Consider the following 19,751-nt stretch of genomic DNA (forward strand, 5'->3'; position numbering starts at 1 on the left):
GAAGGCTATGCTGGTACTTCAAGCACAAAGAATTTCACCAGGTTCTATCAGAGAATGATGACCCTGCTTACTCTGTGGGTCATTTCTTATATCTATGTATATGAAAAAAACACTTAAAAGTCAGCCATCTCTTTCACTCACAGTTATCCTGATCAGAATATGAGAGTTCATTATACACCATAGCATCTATTTAGACTTTAGTATAACAATCAAATTTGATTCTGAACGCAATAAATAAAGCAATATTGCACACGACTAAGTCTAAAATGAAAAGATTTGGCTCTAGTTTCATGGAACAATTCTTCCTCAGTAGCCCACTCAAAAATCTGTGAAATTCTTTTAGAGAAATACTAAATTTTCTTCAAGTCCCTGTTAGCAAATAAACTTTGGTCACAGGAGTTAGAAATTTACATTTTTATCAGTTCTTCAAATGCTATTAATTGCTTGTATACTCCTGATGGAAATTAGTCTGTCATGGCATTATTTCAGCACTGTGCGTATGTAGCATATTCTGGTGAATAAAATTATTACAAGAAGCCCTTTCTGTATATTCCCATGTATATCAAAAGCATCATCTACCATTCAGAGTATAGAGATAAAGTCGTTGATGGGTAAGGGTTAATCTGAACAGAAGATAATAAAATAGCCAGTTGCACTGCACATCCTTTAGCTTGTGAACTAACTGCAGTGATTTTGTAAATTTCTGCATTCTAGTTGCTTGATTCAGTTTGCCATGTAGGCCTCAAGATGTACATTCTTATAAAGCATTTCTAAGCAGTGTTTATTTAAGGTTTGTGTTGAATCCCTATGAAGAGAATACAGAACTGTCATAAAGAACTGTTATCTACTTCATGGAAACTTAAAACTGGAGTAGCCTCCAGTCCATATGTAAAATTAGTTATGGTATTCAAATGCTTTACTCAACCAGCAGTGTACCAGTTTATGAAGTACTACACACTTAGCTCTCTAGACAGTAGCCGTATATTTTTGTACTTAGTGGACAACATATTATATACTGCTCAGAGTCAGACTATCCACACAGGCAACTTGAAATCCTTGCTCATGCCAAAACAAGATTTATAAACATTTAACCAACATTAATATGTAATCTGAAGAAGACCAGAGCTGTTTCTACACTTTGAAAACATTATCCTTGATTAAACAGTGATTACCATCTTCCCTCAGATAATATATGTAGTATATATATATATTTATGTATGTAATTTTAAAATCAAAGCCTTGTACTTACTGCATCGTCTTCTGCACATCATCTGATGGCACTGGGAACAGATCCCAGCATCCCAGAATGCAGCTTGGCAGGTATTAATCTCCTGCTTATAATGGGCTCTCTAATTGCAATGCATTTTTTTCCCTTTTGAACTAGGTAGCTAACCTGTAATTTTTCTTGTTATCTGCCCAGAGCTAAATGAAGTATCTGATACACCCAAGGAATTCCTCACCTGCTACAGGTGACTTCAGACTGGGAGTTGCCGTCACCAAATAAGTATGAATCTACATGTAACCAGGTTTTAATAATAACCCCAGGCAAGGCAGATTGCTCGTGCTTCCATTTTTATACTGTTTATTCTTATGAGAGTAGCAAAGCCCTCAGCATGCAGGTCTCCTCCCCTGAGCGCCAATGCAAGGTTGAAGCTGAGAGATTCTGATCATTAAGCATGTATTGACTTGATATAATAAGGCAAGGAGAACCTCAGTGAGCAATTGCAACTGCTTCTGCTACCCATTAGCTTCAGGTGCTTAGCAATTCAGCAGATCAGCAATGAGTATGCTTAAGCTTGACCCACTTTCTCTTCCTCATTTTGCAAAATCAGTATTATTCTTGTTATTTTGCATTTAGCACTTTGCATTTAAGCAAATGCATTACAATAAATATCATCTACTGTCACAAGTTGAGAAGAATCTGTTATTAATATACCTAGCTGTAAAAACCAATGCAAATGCAAAAGTGAGGAAGAAGCAGAATTAATTGCAAATTAGTGTGCAATGTTGATGCAACAGCAGCAGTAAAAAAAGGGGGGAAGGGGGGAGAGGCTTGATCTAAAATACTAAATTTTTTTCTCTCCTTTTTATTTGATCAGCCTTTTGCTCTTTCAGCTGTTCCTTTCCCCAACCATCCTTAGTGCAGTTAACAGACTTACCAGCTGCCTCTGCAGTCCAGATTAATATAGTGTGGTTATGGGCTGGACTACATGTCTGTTGGTGGACAAAAGTAAGTGCTTTTACTTAGAAGGTAAATATAAATACGCAGCTTCTCTAAGGGTGGAACTGCTGTGACCAGTATAGTGCTTCTCCTTTAGCTCTTTTCTCTGCTGAAGATAAAAGTTCTGCAGCATAGCAAATTTATTTCTGCAAAAGCATGGAGTCAGGGAAGAGAGTTTGCTTTCTTTCTTTCTTTGTTGTTATCATGTCATTTCTTTCACTGTGTTCTCCATCTTGTGAGAAAACAGACAAGAATCTTAGTAATAATATAAGGAGAAGAAAAGCAGGCTCCTTATTCAACATGTGTGAGCTCTGAATAGGAAGAAAACTAATTCTCTTGCAGGAAGATGCAACATTTCCCTACTGTATTTCCCATATGATCTACTGGTCAAGGCAATGTTGTGCTAAAAATGTTGTGCTACAGCCTCCCCCAGTATGGGTTGCATGTAAGCTAAATGCAAAAAACCTGTAGTTAAGAAACTAGATTTGAAAATCAAACACACAGCCAATGCAGAATGAATGTTGCAAAACATGGTAAAACAACAGCTGCTTATATCATTGCCCTTCCCTGAAGCACAAAGCCATACTTATGCAATTTTTCTCTTATATTTCTGGTGAAATATTCACCTTCCTAATTAGAAATCTAAGCAAGAGATCAGTTACTTTTACTAATATCTTTAAGTGTACTGGGAGAAAAAAAAGAGTCTGAGTTGGATGCTTACCAGAGAAATAATTAATCACAAGTATTTGAAGTTTGGCTTTTGGAACAGAAGGTGCAAGTTTTATAATAGAAATACTTGGGTAGCCTTCATTGCTTTCTCTGCCTGTAGTTACAAGCTTCTGTATCCAAAACTGTTTCATGTAACTACCAGGCTTGTTTGAAATCCTCTGCAGGTTTCCTAACAAAAAAAACGGTTGAGTAATTTTCCAAATGAAAGTTTGCAGAAGGTGCTTGGTTTTAACCAGCTTTTTATGCACGTGTGAATAGGCAGACAAACAGATTCAACTAGAATTATCCCCATGTACCTGATAAGAAAAATAACTAGTAAAAGGTTGCACAAAAAAAGCTGATGGTTAGGCTTGATTTCAGTTCAGCTTAAAAAAATGCTGTCTGTAAAAATGAATGGTTTTAGTTCAAGCGCTTTTTTTGTGTTTTAGCTCACACTTGGACTGCAAGTGATGCACAACGTGAACAGGGGGAAGCAGGCCGGGGTTCTGTGACGGTCTCTAATGTACCATTACAAACTTGGAAGAGGTTGTGACACTAATGAATGTGTTTGTTCATTCACATGTTTTTGGCTTCTGCTTCAGATCAGTTTAAGTCCTGCATTGCCCACCTGCAGGTTCCCTTGTTTTACAGAAAGGAGACTTGTGCATATTATTTAGTAGAATCATCTGTTTCAGATAGCTTGCTGGCAAGGATCTCTGTGAGGTGACTCTACACGTATGGTGCTGCTTTGATCAGCATGTTAATACAGTGAGAAAGATTTTAGGAGTGTGAGTAGATCTTTTATAAAGGAAAAGCAATCTACAGGTGCAACTAAAAATACTTCTGCATGAAGTTCAGTCAACTCGCTAAAAATGCAAATAAAGCACCTGTGTCATAGGGTTTGAATCTATCATCATTTAACAAAAAAAATATTTCTGCTCTGTATTTTTCCCTTTAATACAATGACTTCAAGCTATTCTGTGGTTGAATGAAGACATACTGCAAAAATGCACTCTGGGAGCTTGGCCTCTATAGTGTGCTCCAGCTTTTAGATATTTTCTTCCAGACTTCTGTGTACAGAGTTTTATTGTATATGCAGATAACATAGTGCAGGTGTCTGACTGGTGTTTGGGGCATACAAAGCCAGGGCTTGACAACATTTTGATTTTTTTTTCATAGCCAAACAATCATTTCACATACCAAAATGTTTGGGCACCAGAGGGATGTGTTTTTCCATGTCAAGAAAAACCTTTGTTCCTTATGCAACTATTTATGCTTTTTTGTGCTGCAAATTAATAATGGTACAAGATACCAGAGAATAAAACATAGAGTAAGAATTCTGGTACCATTCTCAGTTGCCTTAATAGCAAGAAGGTTTCTGTATTAACTCCTTGACACTTACTGCAACCCAATACACTCCATGGGAACAAAAGGAGAGTCTCCCAAATCTGAGCTGGAGATAAGAGTGGTCCCTGGTTGGAAATATCCAAGGGAGGGAACAAGTTAAGGAGACTCAGACATCTTTAAGCAGGGACTTCTGCATTCTTTCTGGAGTCAAAGTGTGCAAGTATTAAATTTGAGTATCAAATTGAATATACTTGTATTCAGTTGACCAACAGATTCAATAATCTCCCAAGTGAGAGACATGAAATGAACAGATATTCAATTAAACTGTATGTAAACTGTAAACTATATGCTTAAAAACAAAATAAAACCAAAAGTGGTTTTATTTTTGTAGGAGTACTACTTTAATGTAGTATGGTTTTGCAAAGGAATCATTTCAATGGCAAAGGAAACATAGTTCATTTTCTTGCAAATGCTGGTCCATTCTTCAGCTTTGCACAAACCCAGAGCATGATTACTGATCTGGTTTATGTGTACAGCATCACTACATTCATTTGGCTTGCCCACTGAGAGTGACTGTGCTTTGAGCATCTTTGTGCTTCAGGGCGAAGAGGTACAATCCGTATTCTCTTGTTCCCCCACCTACAAAGAGGGTCTGAAAGAAGCATAGAGGCCTCCAGCAGATGACACCACTCATGCTATAGGAATATAAGCACACACACAAAAAAGCATACAGACTTTAAAAGTTAAGCAGGTAGAGTCCATATCAACTATAACATAATCCAGACTAATTTGCTGCTGAGGCAGTGCTAATTTAATCATGGTATGTGGAATAGATAGCCAACAATATTAATCTAATGAATACCCCAAATACTCATCTCTTTATTTTTACTTCAAATATTGAAAAAGTATGAGATGAGACATCTGCCAATGATGTGAAATAGAGAATACTTTAGCAGCTTAGATGGAACCTAAGCACAGTAACCTAACATTCTGGAAAAAAATCTGATAACATTTCATTTTGTTATTCCCATTCTTTTTCCTACAGCCTGATTAATGGTAAACTAGCAATGATTTCGGTTCAATTCAGTTGAAGTTGGAAATGCAGCTTGACATTAATATGAAAACCTTGTAAGTGCCTTCCTCGAAGCAGATGCCAAACAATATGTGCTTGAGTCTGAAACACGAGCACATATCACTGCCAAGAAAAAGGACACTGGGCTAAGGGATTCTGATGGTTATTGTTTGGCTTGGGTCTGTGTTTGTGAAAAAAAATGTACTTCCAGTCATTTGGGTGTGGGGATTTCATGGAACAATCTTGATTAGCTTGCTTTCCTAAGGAAAGGAAGCTTATGTAATGGTTCAGTTTATCTCTCACTCCAAATTTCGTACATATTTGACACATGAGCCAAGGTCTTAAAAATAATTACATTTCTACAAGTTTCTTGGAAGTCTGCAAGTGCAGGCAGAAAAAGGAACCATACTAATTCACTAACTAAAGAAAAAAATAAAAAACTCCGAAACCAACTATTGTACATCATACTGTTGGCCAGGCACTATTAAAGCTGAAATAGCCACAGTTTTTGAGATGTTTGCCCAGTGAGATGACACTGTAATAGGAAACAGTCAGATATCCTTATATATTCTTACAATTTATAACATAGCTGAGGCACCAAATAATTAAAATACTGGATGGAAGTATGTGCAACATTTTGGTCCTAGCCAGAGAATATTTATTTCATGTAGCTCTTGAATGGGTGATGGTGGGCAGTGACTTTCAATCAATCTCTTCAAGATAATTTTCCTTTACCCAGACTGCCAGAGAGTGAGAATCTGAACGCAGCTGCTGTTGGCATCATGTTGACTCAGGCTTTTCTCAGGAATAAAAGCAATGCAGTGATATAACTGTGCTGGAAACTCTGCCCCAAATCACGAGCCTTTTTTTTTCAGCTATAGGACAGCCATATCTGTGTCATTCCTTTTTTCATTTGTTCTCAGTCTGAATTCCTTAGATAACTTTGCTAGAGATTTGAGCTTTATTGTAGATATGGAAAGCTGCCTAAAACTTCTGCTCCTTGGTTGTTCTGGCTGCCTTCCTGCCTCACCAATACTCAGATGTAACATATTCTTACTTCAGCAAACGTTATTTAAAACAAGGCCAAAAAATTGACGCTGTGCAAAATGAACTCTGCTGCTACCGCAGTGACTCCAGAAACCTGCAAAAGTGAGTTGTGAACTGGATCTTGAGAGAACTAGCCCTAATTCCATCCCACCGGTTATGTGGGTCTAAAGTACAGCAACAGGTAAAGGCGGCAGCGTTAGCATAGAAAACACTGAACACTGCTCAACACTGCAGATCTCAAATTACTCGTGTTTATATGACCATCCAGTGACCAAAGAATTTTGGTAGCATACTCCAGTCTGAGCAGACATTTGAATTGTTCTCAGTGCTGTTTGGCTGGCACCTGCTGCAGACAGTAGTGCAAATGCATGGGGGGGGATGTTAGGCAACATGGTGAACAAAAGCTGAACTAACTTCTGTGGAATGTTTGTGGCTGCATACAACAACAACAACAACAACAAAAGTGCAGAATAATAGATGGAGTTACATGAAGCGTGCAAAGATAATAAGCTAGATTTTAAAGCTATATTTAAACACGACACTTAGTATACACTACATATCTTAGTGGCATAGATATCCATGCCTGCTTGATGTTTCCAAGCATAAAATTCTGACTTCTGTTCTTTGTTAGTTTGCCAACAGATTGCTTGTGCTGTAAATTTTTATGCTGAGTCTCTGCCCTAAGATGATTTTGTGGGTGTGGGTGTCCACATAAAATAGCAATAGTCCCAATCTTTTCACATATTTCAAATGTAATGAGTTGATTGCTTTAGTTAAGGATGTGTCTGTTGATATCTTGAAGAATGATAAAAGTTCTCCTTGCTGAATATTCACCAAATTTACTTAGAGGTGAGTCATTTCTTCATTTGCAGTCCCTAGCAAACCAATAATAAACAGCATCAGCTTCTGCAGGATCTGCAGGGGGCCGATGTTGTGCCTGTTGTCCTTTCTCATGGTGAGGGTTTAAATATCCAATCCCTGAAACTTAAAACATCTCCATGAAGCCACTCAAGGAACTTTTGCATGTTGCCTAGAGCATACCCCATGGTCACTGTTTGCACTCTCAGAGAACTAATAATGGCCAAACACAGGGCCCAAACAGTGCCTGAGTCTTTTAACACATTCACTCTTGGAAGGTACATCAAAGAGAAGAAAAAAAAACCCCACTCTTATTTCTATCACTTGATTTCCTCACTGCACTTAAGCAGATCAGGATCTGTACTATGCATCTTTTAGGTTTGCATGATTCTTTTTTGTGTACCTTGACTTTTCTGCAGAGCTTCTATCTTTCTGCCTCTCCTGAATGTCAGCTTATTTTGACAGCATTCTGACCTACCATGAAATTGAGTATCTGGTACAAAAGTCTGCTTGTCTCTTCCTCTATGGCACTTGTAGCTTCCTGTGAGCTTCAGAGACTGTTTAGGTTCCCTCACCAATGGTGGAAGCTGTTTCCTTGAACTATTTGCCTAGTCTCTGCCTCAGCCCTCTGTTCTGGAAGAGTGGAATTGGTATTTTATGTCCCTTACCTTTTGTCTTGACCTGTTTCAGTTACTAGAAGAGGTAGAGTAGACTTTCCTAGTAGGTATATAATAGCTTATTTTTATGGAACTGTGAAAGGAAGGATTTCCCAAGAATCTTAACCTACAGAACAACATTTAGGGAGTTAAGAGAAGTTAGGATTCTGTGGCAGCTGAAGAGATTAGGAGTTAGGAAGAAGCTTCAGACTTTCCTGTGTGCCTGCTGTATTGTATACATGTAAGCTTTCTGCAAGGAGGATATCATTGCTTATTCTTGCAACTTCTGACCTGCTATCAGAAATTGTCCCATGGTGGACAGCTACCAAAATGCTTGCCTTTTTTTTTTCTGTCAGAGGATATAAATGGCTGTTACGTCCATAAAATTAATTACAAATAAAGGACTGAAATGTATCAAACCTTAGACTATCCAGGAAAACAAACAAACAACTAAATCTTCCAGAGGTGAGGGTGACTGTTTTCTGTTCCAACAAGAAATTCAACCTATGCACTCATCTTTATTATATAGAAGCTTCAAAGGATTTGTTCTAGAGTTGAGGCAATAGTTTGATGAGTTATTACAGGATCCCAGCAGTACACAGAGCAAGAAAATGAAGTTTCTTATATGTGTGTGTGTACAGTGTGTGGCTCAGTGGGGCTCCCATCCTGGCTTGGCCTTCTGACTGTTTCATAATGTCCCTGAGTCCTCACAGAAACTCTGCCTCGACTCGCACTAAGTCAGGTGTACTAACTTGGGGACCTGCATACCATAATACAGCAGTATCTTTCATTCCTTTGTACTCTCACTGCAAGGTGCGCTTAATCAGTTATTAAGCTGCAAGCCTGAAGCACTGCAAAACTATGAAGAAGTCTGTCATGTTCGTATCCATAAATGATAGATGTTTTGGATATTTATTTTTTGGTTGGTTTTTGTTTAGAATACACGCAGCCTGAGACATTGTGAAAAAGCTTCAAATGCCTGCCTGATGGTACCATTACCTTTTCCTCTGCTGCAAATTAAAATACACAGTTCCAAATTTGTTCTACAAAGCTAACGAGGGAATGAAGAAATATAAATTATCAGTACAGTTTTAAAATACTTGAACTGTGTCTGCTAAATTGTTATATACTGTTAAAAAAATAGTTTTATCTATACTACTAAAAAGCAATTAACTCATAAAAAGCTCATGTTAGATATTTTCAAGTCACACACTTCGGACAACAGAGGTCCTGTCTAAAAATACTAGAAGTAACCCCAACAAAAAAGCAGTTTTAAACACCCATTTAATAACGCTAGCAGAAGATCACCTCTAGGTTTCTTTAGAAAGCACATCGTGAGCTTAACATAGATCAAGAACCAAGGCACATCCTAAGATTGCATAACATACAGGGCCAAGAAAGCAAGGTATACAATCCCATTGCTTCACTAACTGCAATAGAATTAATTGCAGCAGTGCATTGAGAAATTGAGTGCTAAAATGTGACAGGGTAGCATCTCAACAGCAGGGAACAGGGCTGGCTGAGGTACACAGGGCTGGACTTTCTTTTGTTCCATATGAAGGAGCAGAACTTCAGAGCTTTCATGAATGCTAATGAGTCCCATGACTTTACTGCGGCATACTTGGAGACTGCAATCCATAATGCATATAATCTCAATCATCATTTGGAAACTTCTGACCTGTTTGCAAACTTCCAAGGAGCTACCACTGCAGATACATTATCACTGCAATTACGGGTAGCCATGGAGCTCTAGTATTGTGTATATATAATACATTGTTATGCAAACACACATCTTTTAAACCTCAGTTTCACAGTCATCGTGGTTTTAATTTCAAAGCATTAAAAAGGAGGCAAAAATAAAGTCTTTTGCAAATAGATCTTGATTATATCTGGGAAGAATTTTTGCAAACAATTCAGAAGCACGCGGTCTGAAAATCCAAAAATGGAACTGTGCTAAGCAGGAAAGGACAGCTATGGCAAATGTTGACATTAAAAATGAAGCTGTATAGTTAATAAAAATTTTTGTGCTGGTTTAGTGTTTAAACAGGAAAAGATAAATTCAAAGATAATTAAATTTTCCTTCTGCATATGAGGAAACATTTTTTTTTTTTACATGAGATTCATATAATGCCAGTTAGAAATAGCACTCATCTCTTCCTATCTGAACTCAGTCTAATTATTTCAACCTTGTGAAGCAATATTTAATCCTGCAAGTATTTAATCCTGACCATTTAGCCTGCACAACTCACAGATTAATTCCTCTTCTGTTTATCACTGTACAACCAAAAGCTCTGCAAAAACAGTGATAATAATGTTCCCTATCCATTCCCCCGAGACTCACCAGAGCCTGAAAATTCTTCCCACACCCGGCAGCCCACTGGCACCATCAGCAGTGGTTTTGATCCGAAGGAGAAATCCAAAGACTGAGAAAGGATCCCATCTGTGAGGATGTGCGTAAACAGAATCAAAGTGTACCTGGGGTTAACAGTTCTTGGGGAGAGCAAAGGGAATAAGCTGAGATGCGCCTTTCCAAAAGGCTGTAATGAATTCTTTGTGTTGGCAGAAATACCTGGACCCACACGCTGAACTCTTGAGTGTCACATGGGTGAGGAAGCTAAAAAAAGGCAAACCTATAGGCTTCGTTTAAACTGCCCCCAACATGCTAGTGTTTTCCCCCAAGAAAACTAATGTGTTTCTTCCAAACTTTTCTACAGTTTTCTTGGGATTTTAATATTTCGCTCTCTTTAGTTTAATACTTTTTAACTCTTTTATTTTTAGATTCCATATTTCACAGTGGTCTGTAGAGTCTGCTTGACGCCAGCGAATGTAACTGGATCCCAAGCCCCTGCAAGCCAGGAATTGCAGCCATGATCAGCATGCTGCCGAGAACGCAAACCTTGGCACTGGCCAAAACCAAATACTCTGAATCCTCTATTTATCTTATGGCAGGGCTTGGGAAAGGAGGAAAGAGGAGTTCATCAAAAGGTGAAAAAAAAATGGCTGGGAAAGGCTAGGAATAAGTAAACAGAAATCCACGATGCAAATAAGTCAGTTCTACAACAGATTTATGAAACTTCCAAAAGCTAGAACAGGGGTTTGCAAAAAATATTTCGTTCTCCAGTAACCTAGTAACAGCACAGGCATGCACAAAGCAGATCGCCTTTATAAAAAGCTTGTGTCAGCAAGGTTGACTTTAGTGGAATAAATAAGAATAAGCTACTTGGCAGCAGATCACTGCTGACAATAATCTCACAGGTCAGATTTTCCAAGTTCATTTCATAGCTCATTCAATACACACATAACTCCAACTACCATTTCTGTCTAGGAATAATACGGGGCACCATCTTCCACACAGCCTTTGATGAGGTGTTGGGTTTTTACCTTAATTTTACGTGGTGTGCAGCTGAAATAAATCTGGTCTCTGACACTAAGGAGCTGTATTGCTTTGCCTGAACTCCTTTTTTTCTGTCACTTACAGCTCTTTCTTCCTGTAGAAGAGAACAAAATGAAGGATTGATGGTTTATTTGACTAAGAAGTTGTTCATCCTAACTATTCTAGGTTTTCTAACTTGGGTAACTTGTGCAGTGCTCACAACAGTGTGAGCATTTCACAGAAGAAAAAACAAGTGTATCAAGGCAGTTATTTGCCAAAGGTGACATGATGAGTCAGCAGCACAGCCAAGATTAGAGTACAGCGTTCATACTGCCCATCCCACATGGGGCTCACTAAACCACTGCTCCTCCTGCAGCCTCCAGGGAATAAAGTTCATTTAGTTAGGTGGTAAATGCTCAACTCCTGCCCTTGCACTTCACCTTGTTATTTATCTGAGTTTTGGCAGGCATAATTGTTTGTAGCCAAGAAAGACTACAGCTCAAGAGAAACAAAAAAAAAGCATTGATCTTATCTGTGCAAGAAGGGACACTGCAACAGCAAAGTTTGAGAGAACAAGAACAGCAGTCTGCACTGGGAATATAGGTTGTATGTAACACTGAAATTGCTTGATGTGATTTTTGACAAGTCAGCTTCTTTGCCTCTTCATCAGTAAGAAACACAGAGCGAAAGACCTGTAAAGCAAAGATCTTGAGCACAGCAATTGATTTTATATGTCACTTTTTGTCAGTGTGCAAAGAAAGTTCTGTATATTTTTAAAATCCATTTAGCAAATTATGTAGCACTAATGTATTTTCTCCTCCTGGCACAGATGTATTTGGTATTCACATTTGCTCAGCTAACAAGAAGCCAGTCCTCAGCAGTGCTGCCAGCAGAAAGTGATGCTGCATTACACAGGTGCAGGAAGTGTTCTGCCTTCAGTGGGCTGTTGTAGCGTGGCACTGAATATCTCAGTTTAGGAGTCGCTGTTGAAGCACTGTGGTGCTTCAGTTTCTTATCATATTAAGTATAATAAAAGTGGGAATCTTGCTGGTTTCCCGTGTTGCTGCAGCTTTTCTTTAGAGTTGTTCTTACGAAGAATTTTCTGTGAATGATCCCAAACTATAACTTTATCTTCCTGCTCCTGGCTAGCAGCAGCCTGATATACTTCCTTGAAAAAGCTTCAGATGCTTAATGATGAGTCAGAGTTTTTAGTAATTTACACATTGGCAATTTGTCCACTGAGTTGCTTTTTATTTTTTAAAGGAATTGCCAAAACTTTGTTGATTGTTTTAGTAAAGGAGTTTCTGATCTAGAGTACCTATCTATTTATCTGTTTTCTTGTTGTTGTTGTTTATTGTCTTCCAGCATTCAGGATGTTCAATAGATTATGTAAAACAGTGTAAACTGACACAGTAGTTGTTGGAGATTAATAATATCCCTAAAAGCCCTCTGCTTGCTTCACGGGGCTCAGAAAAGGCTCACAGAGCAGAAAGTCTAGTGAGTGCTATGAGGGCTGGTCTCTGGGAAACTGCAAGTAGCAAAGAACTGTCACCACCAAGCAACCTCTTGAGGTCAGCAGAACCCAAGATGGAGTGAGCACTAGAAAGCAGGTGACCATCAGGAAAGAAAATGTGTGACAGTGGTCTCTGTCAGTGAGGTACTTTCCTACTTGGGCTGCAGTACAAGTTCTTATAATATTGAGAGCCAAACTGTAATTTGGTGGTATATATCACATCCTATTTAATAAGTTATCAGGCTAAAAATGGTTTTAAGTGTGGAATCTGTTTCTATATGGATTTGAATGCATATGGCAGTACTTTTTCTGTGATAGATGATACAGAAATGCTTGTGCTGGCAGGAAATGCAGCCAGATATTCTAGGAAGCCTCCATGTTAGGCTAAGACAGCTATAAAAAGAAAATAGGGTGCTGCTTGGATGGTTTAATAGTAAGAACTGAGTTACCATTACTGGTCATGTTTCATCAACTTTTTGCATTTCTATCACCAAGAAATATATAAATGATTCCATGAGAGCAGGACACACAGGCAGCCTTAAAGCCCTTAGAATGTAAATATTTGTAAAGCAGATGGTGAGCCCTGAGTATTAGGGTAAACATAAATTTTTCTGTTTTATTCTCATGTGCAAGTGTATTTTATTCAGACCTTAATCTTTGTGCTGTGTAACTGCCACTAAATAAACAGTTTCTTTTCAACTAATCTCTAGAGAAAGATTGCTTCCTACCTATTCCTGTCGTGCTTCTTGCAGGCATGTTGCTCCTTCCTTCACAGACTGACTCTTCCTTTTATTTGGGGATAGTAAATGAAAGACTAATCTAGACATCTGTGGAGAAAGTAGATTTTAAAACTAATGATACACAGATATGATGTGGGAGGTATAGATAATTTAAATTCAAATCCTGAGGTTTTTATTCGGTTCTGTAACTGTAAGGAGATCAGCTGTAATTATGTTTTTGAGAGAAGATAGCAGTATCCTCGCAGTCTGACTGGCAGTGTGTAACTTTAGGGTCTTTCTGGGAAGAGGTGGATACCATTCTTTATTTTGAGTTGCTTTCTGGAAGATCCCATCTCTGTCTGTTGAGCACAGAGTGTGCCAGGATTAGCAGAGCCAAACCTTGTTCACATTAATTCCTTCAATGTGAGGGTTTTTCTTTAGACTGAGGAGCATTCGATCTCCTCTCTCTTATTTCAGCTGCAATGAAAAAAATCCTGTCAAATGGTAATCAGATTCAGATCCTTTATCTCCACTGGTGTTTTGCTCAGTTAATTATTCTCACTGCTGCTTTTCCCTGTCATTTTTGCCATCAGCTGAAAAGCTGAAAACTCTACTTTTCTAAGTATTTCCATCAGCTAGGAATTTCATACGTGCCATGATCTGAATTTATCAATGGACTGAACAGTCATTTGTAACATATATTTTGTACTTCTTTGAACTATTTGTCCACGTGCAGAGAGATTACTGAATTAGCTGTAACAGGTTTGGTGATGAAACATTAAGTATGCAAAGAATATTTCCCAGGAGCTCAGTTTCCCAACAGTGCCATTCTGTTATTGACTTGGACTTGCTTCATGACTGTTGTTACAGTATTTTTACTGGATTTTCTTTCTTGCTTTTTTGAAGTATGCTTTGTGGTTACTTATTCAGATCAGAAACCAAAGCCCAAAGGGGACCGAGTGCTTTCCCAATTGTAGATACACAGACTTAGGCAGGACAGGCACACAGATGCCTGGATGTCTGTAGCAAATACACATCTTGGCTACTATAAATATATCAGCAGCAAAATGAGCAAATATGTTATTCTGAATAAATGACTTTTTAGATGTTACATTTTATTACTATGTTCAAATGGTTTTATTTATTTCAGAATCAAAGCAGTAGGCTACTCTACTTTTTATATCAATTTTATATCTTGATAGACTTGTGCCCTCACTTTCGTGGGTTAATACTGAACAAAATTAAAGCCAAAATAACATTAGAAAAATCCTGGATTTTGTACAGAACTTCTGTGTGGCCACTTTGATAACCTTAGATGATGTAGCAGTTAGCATTTTGTTTATGTGGGCTCTCAATACCCTCGATATCTCTGTGTAATATATAGAAGGAGACGGAGAAAACCAGGAACTAAATGGGACAAGGGGAATGAACTCCCATGTGACTATTACATCACTGAGAAGTATCACCAGTCTCTCTCCTCATGGTATTACTAAGTAACAACTTGAATTTTTGTACATTTGGGACTGGGCTGAGTCTAAAAATGATAACGTAAGATATTGCAGAAGTTAAATAGTTTTGGAGGGAAAGAACCATTTTGTTTTGTTTATCTCAGAAAAATGATGGTCAGAATAGTTCTTGAGGGTGAGCTCGGCTGCAGTACACAGCAGGAAGCACTGAGGTGCTGGGCTTCATAAACTGCCCTATGAGTAATTTGGCATCTCGGCAGAGGCAAAAACAGGGAAAGTCCCCCAAGTCAACAGACACAGCCGTGTTACTGTAAGGACTTGTGGAACAGAGCTCTGGGTTTTTATTCTCAGACCTGTCACCCACATGTGACTGTGGACAAATTCTCTGCGATGCCATTAATAACATAACTGAGTAACACAGTATCGGATGTTAAACTATCAACATGATCAACACGCCATCCAAACTGCATGGAGCAGATGTCAATATTCATAGATAATAAGGATTTTGAAAAATGTGTACTTGCTGTGTATGTACTGTTCAAAAATTACCACTATAGCTGCTTTCCAGTAAGTAGAAATTTCATTAAAGATATTGTTGCATACAGAATAACATACATACTTTTATCAGGCCAAGATTTCAACTGAAATCGTTGGAACAAGATCTTCAGACTTTCATTGCCGTTCATTTTTGCTTATCCCGTGCAATATACATACATAGGAATAGCAAGCACAAAGCATGCTTATCTTCCAGAGCCAGGATGAGAATAAAGACACTCCTTGGTGTTGATAACAACTGCTTTGTGGTTGAAACTGGATCCTTGATGTTCAGTGCCTTGTTTTATGTGGCGAGGTGGGAGGAGTCCTTAGGCTCCGTATTTCTCTGTTATCAGCTGGGAAGCAAGTGCTTGAGTTTCTTTCCTGGGGGAGACTAACTCCTGACAAGGTTCTCTCACATTTTAACAAAGGGCCAAGACAGCTTTTTAAGTAAGTATGCTTTATGAAGTTTGGAATCAGTGTCCTAATCTTAGGAAAAAATAAAAGCAACAATGAAAGTCAAATCAATGAAAGCAGCTTTTTGGTTATATATAGACAGATATTTATATCCGTATAATTTTTTGCAAACCAAACACGTATTGGAGAGTGAAACTCAATAGATGCAACTTCTATTCATCGATCTGGTTTCCCTTCCTGGACAGAAAGTGGAAACTGTAGAACAAAATAAAATAGAAGTTAAATTTCAAATCTAATCGTTTAACTACATAGTCACAATGAGAACTTTATTTTTCATAATCATACATTCTAACTGTAACTGGTCAATCCTTGCTGTTCACCATATAAAAAGTAGAAGATCCTAGAAAATAATGGAAGAAGTAATAATTACAGGGAGCTTTTTCTAAGTTCCAAGAAGAACAGAGCAGAAAAAACAGTCAAGTTAAAAATCTCTAATTATTTAAATGTATAGACTGTTTCAGGCCAGTCACAGTTCGACATTTCTGACAATAACCATAACATGTCTGTTGGTCTAACTGTGACACTTTGAATCTCCACATGGCTTTGATTGTCACCTCAAATCAGGTAGCTGAATTGTACCTAGAAAACAGCTGCACATGTGTTCAGCTATGGTTGATGCTTTTTAGTAAAAGTGCTGTTGAGATCATAGTTTTCATCAAGGGTAGGGTTAAATGAGTTTCACTTAGAAGTTTTCAATTGCTATCTATGAAGCATGAATCAGGAGGAATCCTGCTTGGCTCTAGGCTCTCCAGGGAACAGGCAGACTTGGCAGTTCAAGGAAAAACTTGTTCATAAAATGAACAAAAGACAGATTGAGACAGCCACAACGTCACTTTGAGAGTCACTTTTAAGATTAGAAATGCACTTTAGCTGAGCCTGTCACCTGCTCTCAAGCCTGTTTACTGTACACATTACTAAGTGCAGTTATTACTGCTTGCTCTCTTTCTCAGATCTGGGCGTACCTTTTCAAAAGACATTATGGAAAATGCCTAATGTAAACCTAGCTTGCTCCTCTGGAAGCTGGTCAGCTTTGTAGCTATTGTTCAGCAGAGCACTGGTTATCTGACACTGCATACTGGGAAGGTTAAGTGAATGTCAGCTCCTTTAAAGGCACAGGTACCTGAAGCACTGAAGTTTGTGTCCGTCCTCTATATGTGGTTACATGCAGCCTTTTTCAAAGTCATTATCTGTCATTCATTACATAGCCTAAATGGTTTTGGCTATATCAGACTGGGTCTAAATTCCAAATGACACCTACCCCTAAGGCTTTTTATATAAAGGTAACTGGTCTCTTGCATATGTTGTAAAACATGCTGATCTGCTTTGCATACTTTTCTGCTCTTCAGCCAGTCTGTCTAACAAGGCCAAAGGCACGCTGCTGACTCAGGCACAGCATCTCTTACAGTCTGTAGTTCTGTGTCTCCAGCCAAGTATCCAGAGAGACACTGCAGTTCATTAGTGAAAGAGGCACTGCGAGTACTGGGGGAAACTACCAAACCAGAAGTGAAATGTTAACATTAATTCAGTATTAAATTGGAAAATGTAATTTAAAAGTAGTCTTGCATCTCTGAATCTTCCATGTTTCATATCCTGTATACTTTATGTAGTCTGCCAAGAGCAAATAGCAGTGACAGTTGAGTTCTACCTCACAAAGGGAAATATGTAACCAAAGCCAAGTTAGCATGTGAACAACACGACCTTTAGAAATCACCAACTTTTGTATGCTCAGACTCAGATGCAGATTTTAGGGAACATTTATATTTCTCTTATACTCTCTTTTTCACAGAAATGTAGAGTTACTCAGATGGGAAAGCTTTTGCACCACCTTGAGGAAGGAGCTATTTGATGAATATATACGGATTCTCTTCTGTGCAGTCAAGCATTGGGCAGGAGGGCTATGGGACATGTCACACCCAGTTCTTGCACCAGCCCCAGTACAGCTCTGAGAATCTCTGACGAGGATTCCTCCCAAAGCAATGTTAACCCATCGGGCTGAACTGAGAGTCACTGAGAACTGATTCTCCAAGTCCAAAGAGAGGATGACTTAAGTTGATTAGAAATTTGACTAGCCAGAGGGCAACATCTTGTATCACAACATTGAAGTCTCTTTCCTACCTACTCTCATTTTTGAAAAATTCACATCTGAAAACTCATTTCATTTGGTCTTTCAAACATGAAAGTTGGTCTCTGGTCTGGAACCAAGCATAGTGAGCTTTGACCCAAGAGGAATGTACTTATTAAAACTAGAAACAATAGAAGCAAAGGTCTTAAACTGACAGCCAACAGTATGTTTTTAAAGACTACTTTATGAGTTTGCTAAGGTTGTGTATAAAGATTCAACTTACAGATATAGTATAAAGTATTATATTTATTGGAGTTCTTCCTTCTGTGCAGTTCTTTCCAAACCAACAGTTAGGTATTCTGATAGTTTTCATTTATTTACAGTTTCTGAGCTCCTTTGCTCCCCTTGCTAATGACAGTTCTGTATCAGGCTAAGAAGTGTCCTTGGACAGTATCTCCAGAAAGGGGTATACATAGTGGAGTATCCTGAGAAGCTGAAAGCAGTCTGGCAATACGTGTTTCTATGCTGCCATCACAGCCATCTTCCTGATGCCTCCCAGTCTGCCTGAGCTGTGGTTTGGCTGGGGTTCCAGCTTAGTGCTGCTGCCAGGGCTGCCTCTAGCAAGATGGGGGCTGATGGTGGCCTTCCTTTTCAGGGGACTCTGAGACCCCCAGCCAAGCAGTCCCTGCACTGCGTGGAGAAGCCCACTGCTGCCGCATGCCCTGGCTCCTCCTGCGGCTCCTCTGATGACATAGGGGTTGTGCTGGGCTGCTCAGAACGCCCACAAAAGATGCCAGGGAGCTCATCAGTCCTGGGGCCTGCAGGGCTGGTGGAGCTGACTCTGCTGGGCCACAGTCAGGAGGCTCCTGATGGGAGGCCTGCTGTCCTCCTGCCCTCTTGCAGCACAGGTGTCCTGGCGGTCCTGCTGTTGGTGGATCTCTGGGCCATATAGGGCTACAGCAATGGTAATGAGCTTCCTCACAAAGTGTGCTGTGAAGCCTCTCAGACTGGACTGCAGCTTTTGCAACAAGGTTGCTTCGTCATACCCATACTTGCAGATGAATCCAAGAATGATGTTCTATTTCGCATGTACGTCCCACCACCCATCAGTGCAGATCCAACTCATCTCTTGCTTCAGCCATCGGAGCAGGAGCCCGTTGTCCTGGATGTTTTTGAAAAAAGGCAGCCCAGACCTCAAGCAGGAAGTCGTGCTTGGTGCTTGGAATGAGCACTGGCTCTGCAGGCCCCTGCACATCCTGAAGGCCATTACCTGAGTGTGCTGTGGGGTGCAGGACAGGACACTCAAGATAGTCATCATCTGACCTCACTGAGTATTGAATTGTTCTTATCTCATGCCCACATATGGCACATCTTGGCTTTTTTGCCCACCACAGTGCACTGCCATAACAAAGCTGGTGAAAACAGGGCGTCACATAGGCCACATTATCCTGGCTGTGTCACAGATGAGGCAGTTTGAAGGCACTTCCATGGCCATGGAAGAAATAGATAGAAGCTGGAAATGTCATTTGTTAAAATACAAATTTTCTTATTCTCTTGTCCAACGAAAGTTATATGGTGCTTTGTTGATATGTCAGTACCACTCACACAGTCAAATCCCTTCCAACATTATTTTTATAAATGTTTTTGTGACTCTCCTAAGCAGGCTCTTAAAAGTTTTCCTCCCTTGGAAAGTCAGAA

At 39.1% G+C, this 19,751-nt stretch overlaps 1 protein-coding gene across 1 annotated transcript in view; it reads right to left on the bottom strand.

Moving 5' to 3' along the window:
• Nucleotides 1–10,452, bottom strand: part of RAF1 (Raf-1 proto-oncogene, serine/threonine kinase) — a 68,841-nt gene extending 58,389 nt beyond the window's left edge. Inside the window, exon 1 of the mRNA XM_048957728.1 lies at nt 10,251–10,452. The gene's annotated coding sequence lies outside the window, so the exon portion shown is untranslated. The remainder of the gene's footprint in view (nt 1–10,250) is intronic.
• Between the last annotated feature and the right edge of the window lie 9,299 nt (nt 10,453–19,751).

The sequence above is a fragment of the Lagopus muta genome, chromosome 11, assembly GCF_023343835.1.
Source record: "Lagopus muta isolate bLagMut1 chromosome 11, bLagMut1 primary, whole genome shotgun sequence".
NCBI lineage: Eukaryota > Metazoa > Chordata > Aves > Galliformes > Phasianidae > Lagopus > Lagopus muta.